This window comes from Lethenteron reissneri, chromosome 56 (genome assembly GCF_015708825.2).
Source record: "Lethenteron reissneri isolate LAM-NWPU_2019-01 chromosome 56, ASM1570882v1, whole genome shotgun sequence".
Taxonomy (NCBI): domain Eukaryota; kingdom Metazoa; phylum Chordata; class Hyperoartia; order Petromyzontiformes; family Petromyzontidae; genus Lethenteron; species Lethenteron reissneri.
In genome coordinates this window covers 3,885,654-3,898,556 of record NC_083834.1, presented here as the reverse complement: position 1 = coordinate 3,898,556, position 12,903 = coordinate 3,885,654, and positions in this window count along the sequence as shown.

Genomic DNA, 12,903 nt, shown 5'->3' with positions numbered 1-12,903 from the left:
GACAACGAGACAAGAAGTCACAGCTTCTCGAGACGCTGGCCTTCCTCAATAGATGCCGCGATGACAAGGTAATACCCATCGCTTTCACACTCACATCTGCTGCTGTGTCCTCACCGAACTCTAAACAGATTTTATTGATTGTCAGCCAACACTGGTAAAAAAGCAACATGGGCATTTTCGTTCTCTTCTATCATGTGCACCAACAGGGGCTTGTGCACAAACACGTACACGTCTACGTACACCACGTGCTCTCTTTTAGCCCCCCCTCCCAATACGTTCCATTCATTGGCTACCACATTCTGATAAGCTCCCCCCCCCCCTCCTCACCCCCTTAACTTGTATTTAAGAGCTTGCATCTTGGAATCCCTGCCTCACTTGATGCAGCAAATCTGGCTGTGACGGTCCCACCTGATGACGGAGACTTGTGTTGCCTCGGAAACGTCGTGATTTTTATTACTTTATTTTTTATTAATTTTAATTTCATTTTTTACCTACTTGGTGACTTTACCGAAAAAACTAAGAGTAAATACGAAGTTCCCCATGCCACGTGGCCCCTCTTGACCGTTGTGGCGGGCGCTGTTAGCGAGCGGCGCCTGTGAAGGCGGGTCACGGCACACGAGCGGGTGGTGTGGCCTCGCCAGAAACACCCGACCGCCTTTGTCTCTCTCTCTCCCTATATTGCTCGCGAAAGCCTACGTGGTAAATTAACCTCGTAATTAAGGTGCAGGGTCTGTGACAAAAAGTAAGTGAAACCCTGGTTTCATTAGCTCAATCGAGGGAATAATTCGAATCGGGTGTTTAAATAATGATGCAGATCTTCGGGGTGAGTTGGGGAGGCCCCCGACCCCAGAAAAAGATCAGAAACTTCGTGAGTTTGGTCTTCAGCATACAGCCAGGTGCGATCAAATTACCTCTCTGAGGACCTCAGGAACATCAGTCCGGAGGGGCTCACAAAAAATGTCTAATGACCCTCATGCACTCTCATGCTCACAGGCCCTTTGGATTACACCCGTTGGGTTGCACTCCCTCGTCCAGGAGGCAGCTCTTCTTATCCTTCCTTTCTACAGTTATATTGCTAATTTCTCACGTTAACTTCGTGCTAATCCCTCACGTTAACACGGCCACTTCAGTGCCCTCTAATCTTTCACATTAACATCATGCTAATCTCTCACATTAACATCATGCTAATCCCTCACATTAACATAGCCACTTCCGTGTCATCTAATTTCTCACATTAACATCATGCTAATCTCTCACATTAACATGGCCACTTCAGTGCCCTCTAATCTCTCACATTAACATCATGCTAATCCCTCACGTTAACATAGCCACCTCCGTGCTCTCTAAGTCCTCACATTAACATCATGCTAATCTCTCACATTAACATAGCCACTTCAGTGCCCTCTAATCTCCCACATTAACATCATGCTAATACCTCACATTAACATAGCCACTTCCGTGCCATCTAATTTATCACATTAACATCATGCTAATCCCTCACATTAACATAGCCACTTCCGTGCCCTCTAATCTCTCACATTAACATCATGCTAATCCCTCACATTAACACGGCCACTTCAGTGCCATCTAATTTCTCACATTAACATCATGCTAATCTCTCACATTGACATCACCAGCCTCGGCCACTTCTTTAGGACCCTTGAGCTACACCCATTTAAAACCCTTTACAGCAGTCTGCCTCGGCAGCAGTACCATGCTTTCCCACCTGATGACGGACGCTTGTGTTGCGCCCGAAACGTCGTGATTTATTTTATTTTATACCTACGTGACTTTACCCAAAGGACCAAAGAGTATAATGTCCAAGGATCTGGGGCTCCACCAATCGACTGTCAGATAGACTACAAACATCACTTGCCTCAACAGTCTGTTAAAGTTACGGGGATCTTCGTCTTTTGCTTTGTCTCTGTGTGTGTGTGTACACGCGCCTGTGTGTGGGGAGCGGTGGCGCAGCGGTTAGCGCTACGCTGCACTACGAGCCCGGCGATCCGGGTCCGATTCCCGCTCACGGCCAACACCAGTGACGATTATCTGAACCGGTCCCGGGCCTCCCCTCGGTCGACTCAGCCTCAAATGAGTACCTGGTGCAGTGTGTAAACATCGCCACTGTGGAGACAAAGGCGGTCGGGCGTGGTGCTGGCCACCCACCCCCTCGTGTACCGTTCCGGCCTTCATAGGTGCTCGCTAACAGCACTTGCCCGTACAGTCTGTCAAGGCTATACGGGGGATCTTTGTCTTTGTACACGCCTGAGTGTGTGTCCACGTGTCGCCTGCTACAAGACCGCCCCATCCGCTCACTGAACGCGACCGCCCTTTCACAGGTGCTGCTCGCTAACAGCAGCACGTGACCCCTACGAGCCCGTTCAAGAAGAAGAATAAGAAGACTTTAAACAAAAAACCGCTCTGTGAGGGAGAGCTCTTTCGCCTTCGTCCGAGGTGCCCGGTGCTATGATTTGCGTGACCCCCGTCGCCTGAACAGTGCACAGGAACGACCGCCCTGACACCCACCTCCGACAGCTACGCCATGAGCAGGGGAGAGAGATAGGTCGGGATCCGTGGCGCGCGCCAACCGGAGGACCTCATTCGAGTCGGTCACGTGGCCTCATCACGCGGCTCAGTCGACTGCAATCCGCGGTGTTGACCTCCCCCGTGGTTTTGCGGTGTTACTGGGGGGCTAGGAGGGGGGGCTAGGGGGGCTAGGAGGGCTAGGGGGGGGGGGCGATTGCCGGCTGCATCATCAGCACCCAGCCCCTAGGAGCCATCCATAAATGACGTCACGCGATTTTTGACGATTTTTGACCCCCCCCCAACCCCGTCACACGGCGTCACGACAAGTCAGACCCCCTCCCCTCAAATATGACGTCACAAAGCTCTGCCCCCCCCTCTCCCCCAAAACCATATTTCCATTTTTTAAATAAAACATGTCTTCAAATCGCTTTATCATCAGCACCCAGCCCCTAGGAGCCGTCCATAAATGACGTCACGCGATTTTTGACGATTTTTGACCCCCCCCCCACCCCTCGTCACACGGCGTCACGACAAGTCAGACCCCCCCCCCTCAAATATGACGTCACAAAGCTCTGCCCCCCCCCCCCAAAACCAATAAAAAATGCTTCAAATCGCTTTAAACTATTGGCATTGTAGTGCGTGTTTAATGTGGCGCTGCACTCTGATGTTGTAGGAGTGTTGTTATAACAATTTGTGTTATAACAATTCTATATTTATTTAAAGTTGCTCATTTTGATGTGACGTCACATTTCTCAAACCCCCCTCTCTGCCCCTCGTCACACATCGTCACAAATGTTTGACCCCCCCCCCCCAGGTACGTGACGTCATTTATGGACGGCCCCATACCCGCACGAGAGCACGAAGTATCCCAGGGGGGACGACACCCGGCGTGCCGAGTTCGAGTCCCGTTCAGGGTCCTGGGCCTCCCCTAGGTGGACTCAGCCTCGAAATGAGTTAACTGGCGCTGTGTGGTGGGGACCGTCCATAAATGACGTCACGCACCTAGGGGGGGGGTTAGACATTTGTGACGATGTGTGACGAGGGGGGGGGGGGTTGAGAAATGTGACGTCACATCAAAATGCGCAACTTTAAATAAATATAGACGACACGTTTTACTTAATTAAATAGACTTTTTAATAAATGTTTTGTCCTACAACACCAGAGTGCAGCGCCACATTAAATACGCACTACAATGACAATAGTTTAAAGCGATTTGAAGCATGTTTTATTTTGGGGGGGGGGGGCAGAGCTTTGTGACTTCATATTTGAGGGGGGGGTCTGACTTTTTGTGGCGTCGTGTGACGAGGGGGGGGGGGGGGGGTCAACAATCATCCAAAATCGCGTGACGTCATTTATGGACGGCCCCGTGTGTAAACATCGTCACTGGGGAGACAAAGGCGGCCGGGCGTGGTGCTGGCCACCCACCTCCCTCGTGTGTCGTGCCGGCCTTCGTAGGTGCTACTCGCTAAGAGCAACTTGCCCCAACGGTCTGTTAAAGCTACACGGGGGACTTTTGTCTGTGTACACGCGTGTGTGTGTGCACGTGTGTCTTTTTGTTTGGTTTGTGTGTACGCCTGTGTGAGTACGCGTGCGTGTGTGTGTGAGAGTACGCGTGTGTGTGTGAGTACGTGTGTGAGTGTGAGTACGTGTGTGTGAGTGTGAGTACATGTGTGTGAGTGTGAGTACGCGCGTGTGTGTGTGGGTACAAGTGTGTGTGGGTACGCCTGTGTGTGAGTACTTGTGTGTGTGTAAGTATGCGCGTGTGTGTGTGTGGGGGTACGCGTGTGTGTGTGTGGGTGCGCGTGTGTGTGTGTGTGGGTACGCGTGTGTGTGTGTGTGTGAGTACGTGTGTGTGTGTGAGTACGCGTTTATGTGTGTGAGTACGTGTGTGTGTATGTGAGTACGTGTGTGTGTGTGGGTACGTGTGTGTGTGTGTGGGTACGCGTGTGTGTGTGTGTGTGAGTACGTGTGTGTGTGTGAGTACGCGTTTATGTGTGTGAGTACGTGTGTGTGTATGTGAGTACGTGTGTGTGTGTGGGTACGTGTGTGTGTGTGTGGGTACGCGTGTGTTTGTGTGTGTGAGTACGCGCGTGTGTGTGTGGGTACGCGTGTGTGAGTACGCGTGTGTGTGTAAGTACGCGCGTGTGTGTGTGAGTACGTGTGTGAGTGTACGTGCGTGTGTGTGTGTGTGAGTACGTGCGTGTGTGTGTGTGGGTACGCGCGTGTGTGTGTGTGAGTACGTGCGTGTGTGTGTGAGTACGTGCGTGTGTGTGTGTGGGTACGCGCGTGTGTGTGGGGGGGAGCGGTAGTGTAGCAGTTAGTGCGCTGCGCTATGAACCTGGCGACCCGAGTTCGATTCCCGCTCACGGCCTACAACACCAGTGACGATTATCTGAACCGGTCCTGGGCCTCCCCTAGGTCGACTCAGCCTCAAATGAGTACCTGGTGCGATGTGTAAACATCGCCACTGGGGAGACAAAGGCGGCCGGGCTTGGTGTTGGCCACCCACGCCCTCGTGTGCCGTGCCGGCCTTCATAGGTGCTCGCAAATAGGACTTGCCCATACAGTTGTACCGTATTGGGAAAAAAATCGTGTGATGGATACATTGCGCGCGTATGAGTGCGCGTATGTATGCGCGCGTGTGTATGCGTGTGTGTGTGCGCGTGTGTGTAGATGTGTGTGTGTATGCGCGCGTGTGTGTTTGTGTGTAGATAATCGTCACCGGTGACGATTATCTCAACCGGTCCTGGGCCTCCCCTAGGTCGACTCAGCCTCAAATGAGTACCTGGTGTAGCGGTGTGTAGTAAAACATCGCCACTGGGGCGACAAAGGCGGCCGGGCGTGGTGCTGGCCACCCACCCCCTCGTGTGCCGTGCCGGCCTTCACAGGTGCCGCTCGCTAACAGCACTTGCCCCAACGGTCTGTGAAGGCTGCACGGGGGATCTTTGATTTTGTGTGTCTGTGTGTATGTGTTTGTATGTGTTTGTGTGTGTGACTGTGTATGTGTGTCTCTGTGTTGTGGGGAGCGGTAGTGTAGCGGTTAGCGCGCTGCGCTACGAACCTGGCGACCCGGGTTCGATTCCCGCTCACGGCTAACACCAGTGACGATTATCTGAACTGGTCCTGGGCCTCCCCTAGGTCGACTCAGCCTCAAATGAGTACCTGGTGCGATGTGTAAACATCGCCGCTAGGGAGACAAAGGCGGTCGGGCGTGGTGCTGGCCACCCACCCCCTCGTGTACCGTTCTGGCCTTCATAGGTGCTCGCTAACAGCACTTGCCCCTACAGTCTGTGAAGGCTATACGGGGGATCTTTGTCTTTGTCTTTGTGTCTCTGTGTATATCTGTGTGTCTGTGGATGTGTCTCTGTGTGTGTGTGTGGGGAGCGGTAGTGTAGCAGTTAGCACTTGCCCCTACAGTCTGTCAAGGCTATACGGGGGTTCTTTGTTTTTGTGTGTGTCTCTGGGTCTGTGTGTGTCTCTGTGCGTGTGTGTGTCTCTGTGTGTGTCTCTGTGTACATGTGTGTGTCTCTGTGCGTGCGTGTGTGTCTTTGGGTCTGTGCGTGTGTGTCACGGTGTGTGTGTCTTTGTGTATGTGTCTCTGTGTGTGTGTGTATCTGTCTGTGTGCGTGTGTGTGTCTGAGCGCGTGTGTGTCTGTGTGCGTGTGTGTGTGTCTCTGTGCGTGTGTGTCTGTGCGTGTGTCTCTGTGCGTGTGTGTCTGTGTGCGTGTGTGTCTGTGTGTGCGTGTGTGTGTCTGGGGAGCGGTGGTGTAGCGGTTAGCGCGCTGCGCTATGAACCTGGCGACCCGGGTTCGATTCCCGCTCACGGCCAACACCAGTGACGATTATCTGAAACGGTCCTGGGCCTCCCCTAGGTCGACTTAGCCTGAAATGAGTACCCGGTGCGGTGTGTAAACATCGCCACTGGGGAGACAAAGGCGGTCGGGCGTGGTGCTGGCCACCCACCCCCTCGTGTACCGTTCCGGCCTTCATAGGTGCTTGCTAACAGCACTTGCCCCTACAGTCTGTTAAGGCTACACGGGGGATATTTGTCTTTGTGTGCGTGTTCTAATTTTCTTCTTCGTGCGGGCATGGATTTCCCCTCTGGTGTGCTGTCTGATTTTGTTTGGCTAATTAAAGGCGCGCCGCGTCTCGCGGGCTCTTAAGTAAAGGATCAAGCGGAATGAATCAAGCGGCACTCGTGTCTCTCTGTTGGTGGTGCTCGCTGCATCTCAATATTGGAACATCCACAGATACACCGCTGCATTAAGGCCGCTTCGCTAATGGAGGCGGCGGGGGGAGGGGGGGCTATTGACCATACTTCACCACGCTGGTGAGCGCGGTCTGGTGAGAGGCTGGGATGACGAACAGGCTCTCCCACCTTTGTTTTGTCCTCGGGTCGCGCGCACCGCGCCACGTCCGACGTTTCGGCTGCCAGTCCCCTCACCCCACCACCACCACCAACACCAACCATTCCCCCTCCAGCACGTGGCTGCGAAACGTCGGACCATCATTTCGGAAACAACACGAGGCCACACACCCCGGAGAGGAAATCTGAGAGAGGGGGGAGAGTGGGATGGAGGGGGCGGGGGCAAAGACAAAGACCCCCCGTATAGCCTCAACAGACTGTTGGGGCAAGCGCTTTTAGCGAGCACCTATGAAAGCCGGCAACTGTGGCACACGAGGGGTTGGATGGCCAACACCACGCCCGGCCGCCTTTGTCTCCCCAGTCGCGATGTTTACACACCGCACCAGGTACTCATTTGAGGCTGAGTCGACCTAGGGGAGGCCCAGCTACCGGGTCCTGATAATCGTCAGTGGGTGTTGGTGGCCGTGAGAGGGAATGTAACTCGGGTCGCCGCGTCATGGCTGGGTGAGAGCCGTGACAGCAGAACCGGCGGGTGGTAGCCACTGATGGTGTACACCGTGTGTTGAATTTATTTCGCACCGTACGTAGACAACCGTTGCTAGTCGGCAGGATGGGTGAGTGGGTGGGTGAGTGACTGTGTGAGTGAGTGACTACGTGAGTGAGTGACTATGTGAGTGAGTGACTATATGAGTGGGTGAGTGTGAGTGGGTGAGTCACTACGTAAGTGGGTGAGTGACTGTGTGAGTGGGTGAGTGACTATGTGAGTGAGTGAGTAACTGTGTGAATGGGTGAGTGATTATTTGAGTGGGTGAATGACTGTGAGTGGGTGAGTGACTGTGTAAGTGACTATGTGAGTGGGTGAGTGACTGTGTAAGTGGGTGAGTGACTGTGTAAGTGGGTGAGTGACTGTGTGAGTGGGTGAGTGGCTGTGTGAGTAACTGTGTGAGTACGTGAGTGACTGTGTGAGTGGGTGAGTAACTGTGTGAGTGGGTGAGTGGCTGTGTGAGTGGGTGAGTGACTATGTAAGTGGGTGAGTGACTGTGTGAGTGGGTGAGTGACTGTGTGAGTGGGTGAGTGTCTATGTGAGTGGGTGAGTGACTGTGTGAGTGGGTGAGTGACTGTGTGAGTTGGTGAGTGACTGTGTGAGTGGGTGAGTGACTCTGTGAGTGGGTGAGTGACTATGTGAGTGGGTAACTGTGTGAGTGGGTGAGTGACTATGTGACTGTGTGAGTGGGTGAGTGACTATGTGAGTGAGTGACTGTGAGAGTGAGTGATTATTTGAGTCTGTGCATGTCGGTTAAGCGTTCTTTCGCACCGTACGTAGCCAACCGATGCAGATCGTGATGCTGGTGGTGGCGGTGAGGACCAACCAACTCAAACAGATGGTCGGCCACGAGTTCCGGGGGAGTGTCAAAAACAAAGAAGAGAAACCGGCCCGAGCTTCACGTCGCCTCGCGGCGCGCTAACCGCAGCGCCACCGCTCGCTGTCGACGCGACCCGCAGGCCCCGTGTAGCCGCAGAGCGGTGTGGGGTGGGGGGGCAACAGTGACGTTGTGATTGCGTGTGTGTACGTGTGTGTGTGTACGTGTACGTGTGTGTACGTGCGTGTGTGTACGTGTGTGTGTGTACGTGCGTGTGTGTGTACGTGTGTGTGTGCGTACGTGTGTGTGCGTACGTGCGTGTGTGTGTACGTGTGTGTGTACGTGTGTGTGTGTGTACGTGTGTGTGTATGTACGTGTGTGTACGTGTGTGCCGCCACGGTGGCTAGGAGATGTTAACTACCTCGCCTGGTATGCAGGAGGTCGTGGGTTCCATCCCACCCTGACACCTGCTGTATATTTGGAGTTTGCGTCTCTCTCTCAACATCATCACGGTGGCTAGGAGATGTTAACTACCTCGCCTGGTGTACAGGAGGTCGTGGGTTCCATCCCGACCCTGACGCCTGCTGCTGTATATTTATTTGGAGTTTGCGTGTCTCTCTCTCATCATCATCACGGTGGCTAGGAAATGTTAACTGCCTCGCCTGGTGTACAGGAGGTCGTGGGTTCGATCCCGACCCTGACGCCTGCTGCGGTATATTTGGAGTTTGCATGTCTCTCTCTCTCTCATCATCATCACGGTGGCTAGGAGATGTTAACTACCTCGCCTGGTATACAGGAGGTCGTGGGTTCGATCCCGACCCTGACGCCTGCTGCTGTATATTTGGAGTCTGCGTGTCTCTCTGTCTTCCCCTCGTGTTCGCGTGGATGTTTCGCCGGGCTCTCCCGTTTTTCCCGTTCCACATTTCGAATCAAAATCCACGCGTTCAGAGTCTTTGGCTGCTGCCACTCGTTTACACGCGACGTCGACGATGACGATGACGTTGACGATAAGTCCACGCTATCGTTCGTAATAGCTAGGTCGCTTCTGAAAAGATCTCCATAGCTCCGTTCCGAGTGTAGTGACATAAGAAGGGAGGGGCTGCTGGGGGCTCTGGGACCCTGGATGGGCCAGACGCTTAAGCCTCTTGGCACAAGGCGTTGGGTTCTCAGGCGCTTAAGCCTCTTGGCGCCGCCAACGGGGGGGGGGGGGGGGGGGGGCTGTGCGTGCTCTGTGGGATGTCTGGTGGCGCACACGGCCCCACCCCTCGTTAGACCAGGCATAAAAGCAGAGCTCCCTGGACGATCGGGGCCCAGTTGTAACTCAAGACCCAAGACCCACGACCAGCCATCTGAAGACCCTGGGATGCTGTGAGAGCGAGTGGTGGGACTCTGGAACTCCCGACTCTACGACCTTGTGAGGGCGAGTTCCAGAGCGTAGCCAGAGTAGATTATCTAGGCTGTGTACCTAGGCTGTGTACCTAGGCTGTAACAGAGTATCAGGACTGTTGGAGAGTTGGCGAGTTGGAGTGTTGTATTGTAATAAAGAAGTTACCTCTACAAGTGTCTCCGGAACCCGTTACACGAGCATAGATGGACTCGTCCGTCTGAACGACGAAGCCAGTCGCTGGCCGTGGTGCTGACGTTAAGAAAAAAACGCCACTTAAAAAAAAATTCATGCTGTGGGTTTCACACCTGATGATGATTCTTTGTGTTGCGATCGAAAAGTCGTGATAATTTAATTGTTTAATTTTTATTATTTTATTATTTCCCTTCTACGTGACTTTACCGAAAGAACCAAGAATATGAAGTAATAACAGTTTAATAGTTTGGTTTAAGAGAGCGTGTGTGTGTGTTTGGGGAGCGGTGGTTCAAACCCCGGCGTTCCGAGTTCCATTCCCGCTCACGGCCAACACCAGTGACGATTATATGAATCGGTGCAGGGCCTTCCCTCTACTAAGTTGACTCGGCCTCAAATGAGTACTTGGTTCAGTGTATTAACATCGCCACTGGGTGAGACAAAGCCGGCCGGGCGTGGTGTTGGCCACCCACCCCCTCGTGTGCCGTGCCGGTCTTTATAGGTGCTACTCGCTAACAGCACTTGCCCCGACAGTCTGTTGATGCTATACGGGGGATCTGCGTCTGTGTGTCTGTGTGTCTGTGTGTGTGTACACGAGAGACACACGGGGAACTGTGTCTGTGTGTGTCTGTGTGTGTGTACACGAGAGAGACACACACGGGGTATCTGCGTCTGTGTCTCTGTGTGTGTGTGTACACGATACACACACACACGGGGCTCTGTGTCTGTGTGTCTGTGTGTGTGTACACGAGAGAGAGACACACACACGGTGATCTGTGTCTGTGTGTCTGTGTGTCTGTGTGTGTGTACACGAGAGAGAGACACACACACACGGGTATCTATGTATGTGTGTCTGTGTGTGTGTGTCTGTGTGTGTCTGTGTGTGTATGTGTGTGTGTGTCTGTGTGTGTGTCTGTGTGTGTATACACAAGAGAGATACACACGCCAGGGCGTTTCCCGATATTTTTTTTATCTTGATTTTTTTCGCTCGCCTTTTTCATTTTGTCTCCCGGAAATTGGATTCCTCTCTCTCTCTCGTCTGTGAGAGAGAGGAGTTTGTGGTGGCTGGCTGGCTGGTGGTGGTGGTGGAGAGAGCGTGGAGAGAGCCCAGGATCACGGGGGGAGCGGGGGGGGGACCTTCAAGGGCTCTGACGGTGGCCCAGGGGGAGGCAGATAAGGGGTCGCGTCGGTGTCTAAGCACAGACATAAGCTGCACTCCTCCTAGACCACACAAGGAAACACACACACGCACACACGTATATACACACACACACGTGTATATATACACACACACACACACGTGGGAATATACACACACTCGTGTGCACGCACACACGTGTATACACACACACGTGGAAATATACACACACTCGTGTGCACGCACACGCATGTATACACACACACGTGGAAATACTCGTGTGCACGCACACACGTGTATATACACACACACGTGTACAAAGACAAAGATCCCCCGTATAGCCTTAACAAACTGTAGACGATTATCTGAACCGGTCCTGAGCCTCCCCTAGGTCGACTCAGCCTCAAATGAGTACCTGGTGCGGTGTGTAAACATCACCGCTAGGGAGACAAAGGCGGTCGGGCGTGGTGCTGGCCACCCACCCCCTCGTGTGCCGTTCCGGCCTTCATAGGTGCTCGCTAACAGCACTTGCCCCTACACACGTGTACACACACACACGTGTACACACACACACGTGTACACACACACACGTGTACATGCACACGTGTGTTGGGTCGCAGGTTTCCCCGCTGCCTTTGACGGGAATCGCTCCTCGAGTGGAGTGTAGCAGAGGTCGCAAACGGGTTTTGATTCCTTACCCGTACCCGGCCGCACCAGGGTCGCAAACGGGTACCCGTACCCGGCCGGGTACGGGTACCCGTACGCTACCCGTACCCTACCCGAAATGAGTGACAAACGGTTACTCACCGGTGACTCACGGCCTACCCGTACCCGTACCCGGCCGCACCAGGGTCGCACGGGTACGGGTAGCCGGGTATCGGGTAGGGTACGGGTATCGGGTACCCGGTTGCGACCTCTGGAGTGTAGTCGCGTAACGCCACTGAACTCGCAACTGAAATGTCGTTCTCCTGACGAATTCGTTAAGTTGAGGGGGGGGGGGGTCTTCTCTTGAAGTCGCTTTGAATTTCGCATTAAAAAAATAAGAATACGTGATGAAAGCAGAATGTTTATGGAGTGACTGGGTGGTTACAACTTGACTTGAAGCTTTCGTGACTGCAGGAGTTCTTATTCTTAAAGTAAAGTCACGAATGTGATTGGGTGGTGTTGGGGGTTGGGTGGGGCCAGGCGTTATAGAGCAGAACCTTAAATCGTTCCCATAGCATCGAAAGCTACGAATAACATCATAAACACGTAACGGTTAAAGAAACAGGTTAATCAATCTATTAATTAATGTTTAATGCACCTACAGCAGCCCGTCGTTAACAGGGGAATGGTCGTTAAGGGAACACTTTGGGCTCTATGGAGGCACTACACTGCTATACACTACAACTACTATACACTACACTACATTATACACTACTATACACTACTACACACTACACTACTACACACTACACTACTATACACTACACCACTATACACTACACTACTATACACTACACTACATTATACACTACTATACACTACACTACTAAACACTACACTACATTATACACTACTATACACTACAATACTATACACTACACTACATTACACACTACTATACACTACACTACTATACACTACATGACACACTACTATACACTACACTACATTATACACTACTATACACTACTATACACTACACTACTATACACTACACTACATTACACATTACTATACACTACACTACTATACACTACACTACATTATACACTACTATACACTACACTACTATACACTACACTACATTATACACTACGATACACTACTATACACTACACCACTATACACTACTACACACTACTATACACTACACTATACACTACATTACTATAAACTACACCACTATACACTACACTACTATACACTACTATAAACTACACTAGACACTACA